Consider the following 4,103-nt stretch of genomic DNA (forward strand, 5'->3'; position numbering starts at 1 on the left):
CTTTTTCTTTTGGGTTATTTTGTTTTTGTTTCCAGTATTGCCAACTCCAAGCCTTCAAAAATCACAAGCGAAGCCCCTAAAATCACGAGATCAGCTTAAATTCATGAGATTTTTTTTTAAAACCTAATAAATGTGTGGTTCTTTTTGTTTGCCTTCTGGTGTTGGTCTGTTTAGAGTTCATGTTTTCAAGCTTTTCTCTGAGGTACGGGCATTACTTACAGACTCCTATGTTGGAGAACTCAGAGCTGGGATTATGGTCTGGGAATTGGCTCTGTAAAAATGGCAGCCTGGTCTACACTAGGTCTATTTTCAGTGTGCATCCTGAGTCATGACTTCTTACTTTAGGGATAAAATAAATTGTTCCTACTCTTTACTCCTAACAGCAATGGAGAAGCCATGCAGTTACAGGTGCATTGACGTCAACGAAAGGCTGCCCTTGACTTCAGTGGGAGCCCTTGTCATTGGCTTGCATGTGTTTTTGGATCAGCTCCTTAGATCAGGTGGTGTTATCACATAGGGTTCTCTATTTCCCTTGATTGTGCAACAGCAAGACAAGTCAAATTGCCATGAACCCATGGAAATGACATTGGTGGGGCCTCATGGAGGCAGTAGGGAACTACATAGTGACATTCACCCCAGTACATCACCTCCCTTTGGCCCCTACAGCTGCCTTGCCAGAGCAGCCTCCACAAGCCCTGGGGGAAGGAGCGAGGGAAGAACCCTTTGAGCTCTCTGGTCCAGGGCTGGCCAACCTGTAGCACCGAAGCCACATGCAGCTCTTCAGAAGTTAATATGCGGCTCCTTGTACAGGCACCGACTCTGGGGCTGGAGCTATAGGCGCCAACTTTCCAATGTGCCAGGAGGGTGCTCACTGCTCAACCCCTGGCTCTGCCACAGGCCCTGCCTGAACTCCGCCCCTTTCCGCCCCCTCCCCTGAGCCTGCAGTGCCCTCACTCCTCCCCACTTCCATCCCCCCCACCTCCTGCACTTCACAAAACAGCTGATCCAGAGGTGCGGGGAGGGAGGGGGAGATGCTGACGACGGGGCTGCCGGTGGGCGGGAGGCACTGGTAGCGGGGGGGGAGGGGTGAGCTGATGGGGGGCTGCTGACGTATTACTGTGGCTCTTTGGCAATGTACATAGTAAATTCTGGCTCCTCAGGCTCAGACTGGCCTCCCCTGTGACACTTGTAACGCGCTTAGCACCTGGGACCTGCCTAACTTCTCCTTTGCAGCTTTTGTGAACATAAGGAACGTGCTTGGTTGGGGGTGAGCTCAGATGGAGTAGAGTCAATGCTGGGGGGTGATCAGAGACACCCCAATTTTAAAAAGCAAAAAAAGAGGGGGAGGGCAGAAGTTGAGTAACATCATAAAATTACTTTTCCAGACTCTCTTATTTCTCACATCTAAATTAAAACTCTGCCTAGCTGGATAGCTATTTATGGTCAGGAAGCTGTCAAGCAATTGTCCCTTAATATAGACACAGACTGGTACAAGGCTTCCTGAAGCCGCTCTTCCTCCTGTCAGAAGAAATGGATCACTCGATTTTTATTATAAACAACAAGATAAATACAATCTGGGAAGAGTGAGATCTGGCATCAAATCATGTCTCATCTGAAATGGAGCATGGAACTTTTCCTCCATTTAATCCTTGTTAGAGAGAAAGCAGATGCTCCAAGCAACTTGGGGAACGTTAGTCCCCTTTCAACTTTGCTTAACTTCAAAAGTGACATAAAAACCCATTCCTTCTAGGAAGCTAAATAGCTACAGGCTTACATTGGCTTTGCCCTTAGCTGTCATTTAAAGAGACCATGGTTTTCAATCCTGCCTTTTATCTAAAACTCAAATGAAAAATATTTTGCAGTTTGTTTTAGTTTAACTCAAAAATCTTATTAGCTTCTCAGATCAGGTGAAACTTCAGTGCTGCAGAGTGGCTGGAAGAGCCACTTTCTCCCTTTGTAACACTCTTTTGTTAAAGTAAGTTAAGCATATGCTCCAAACAGACAGTCTGGGTGACATCCTCAGCTGGTGTAAATCTGTGCAGCTCCCTTGACAGCTGTGCATCTGCTCTGATTTACACTTGATGATGTGGCCCTCAATCTCTTAGCACTTTGCTGGGCTTGGCATTAAACACAATGGACTCTATTGAGATAAATGCCTGACAGGCCCCCCCAAATTTTCCCTGCTCATTGGTCCCCACCTGTCAATGCTGCTTTCACCTGTCTGGGGAGCTGGTGTCTTTCTAAGCCCTGATCCCTGCTGGGGATCTGATTCTCCAGTCTATCTTTCCATGGTTTCGCTGTATCTGCAGAGGAGCAAGTAGTGGTGGTGAGCTATCCCTCGGTCTCTGCTTTCAAGTGCAATAGGCCCAAAGCATCATTCATTTTGTGTTGGAGTCGGAGGTGATGGGGGAGAGGGATATGCTGGGTTACGTGCCCGCTCCTGATTTGCTGGTTGGTTGGTACTGAGCATACTCAGTAACACAGCTGAAGCCAGCTGCCCTCACTCTGCTTCCCCCTCCTGCCCCCTCCATCAGCAGGCATGGGTCGTCTCTGGTTTCTAATGCTTGGGCTTTGGTCCAATTTAAGAATCAAGAGGTTTTTTCTGTTGCCTCTCAGGCTGACCCTGACTGATCCTGGAGGCTCAGTAAAAGTAGGGTGAGGCTCACAAGAAGCTTTAGTCTTTTTTCACTCAGCTCGCAGGCTGGGCCCTTGACCTCAGCCCTGGCTGATCATATTCAGAAAAATATCTTCTGCTCCGCAACACTTTTTTTGTACTTCACCATTCATGACATTGCCCACTGACTCTATGGCATGAGCTTCCATCGATTCCATCTTCCCCCGCGCAATGGAGGAAGAGTTCATCTGATGAGTAGTACCAATCCTGCAAGTTTACCCTCTCCTTCACGTGCCAGAAGATGAGACGGTCTTCACTGCAGCTTGGATAAACTGCAAACAAAGGGATGGCCAAAGTTTGGTGGATAGGATTCTACCATTAGATCAATGACCCACTGACACTATGATTTCCAACACGCAACACTCTATCTTAGATATTAGGAAACATTATTTCATTAGGAGGGTGGTGAAGCACTGAAATGGGTTACCTAGGGAGGTGGTGGAATCTCCGTCCTTAGAGGTTTTTAAAAGCCTAGCTTGACAAAGCCCTGGCTTGGATGATTTAATTGGGATTGGTCCTGCTTAGAGCAGGGGGTTGGACTGGATGACTTCCTGAGGTCTCTTCCAGCCCTAATCTTCTATGATTCTATGATCTTGACCCAAGTGCTCCTATGAAAATGGAGACCTGGTGTTCTGGGCCGTGATCTGCAAGAGTCCTACCTCCCTATTAAAGAGGAGGACAGAATGCAACACTCCGGTCAGTTTCACACAGCAATGGAACATCGCCATAGCTGCTGTAAATCAGTATAATTGAAGACAATAGTGTTATGTTAATTTACACCAGCTAAGGATCCAGTCCTAAAAGTTTCCTTCAGACTCCTGGCAGACTGCCCCTCTAGCCCTGCCTCGGGCAAAATGGAGGCACTTTCTGATCCCAAACTAATGCATTTGGCTGGGTAGTGGTTGAAAGCAGCAAGTGGAAAAAACACCTTATGCGAAATTAGTAACATGATCAAACCACCAATTAAATCCTGAGCTGTCTACAAAAGAGGGGCATCTGAAGAGACAGTGTGAGACGATGCCTTCTACAGACAATAGCAAGGGGTTCTTGCTTTTGCTTGTGTGCGTGTGAGACTCTGAGTGGGTGTCACTTGAAAGGCAGACAAAAGGACGCAAACAGTTCCAAAATGTTGACACTGATGGCTCCAGCAAGGTTATTTATTGCCTGATTGTCAGTGAATGTTGACTGTAAGCCTGGATAGTCTCTGGCCTGATGACTGACAAAATGAGACGATATGACAAGAATGAGGTAATTGCGATGTGTGAAGTAACTTTCCTTTCCTGCTGGTCTCCTGCACTTAATGATGCGCATCTTCCACAAGGCTCCTTGGTCACATTTCAAGCTGAGCTTAACATATTTCCCCCCATTGACCCCAGTTCTTTTGATCAGGGAATTGCTCCTGCACTTGGCCTGGGGGCCAAGACCTGAA

This window comes from Chelonoidis abingdonii, chromosome 14, assembly GCF_003597395.2.
Source record: "Chelonoidis abingdonii isolate Lonesome George chromosome 14, CheloAbing_2.0, whole genome shotgun sequence".
Taxonomy (NCBI): Eukaryota; Metazoa; Chordata; order Testudines; family Testudinidae; genus Chelonoidis; species Chelonoidis abingdonii.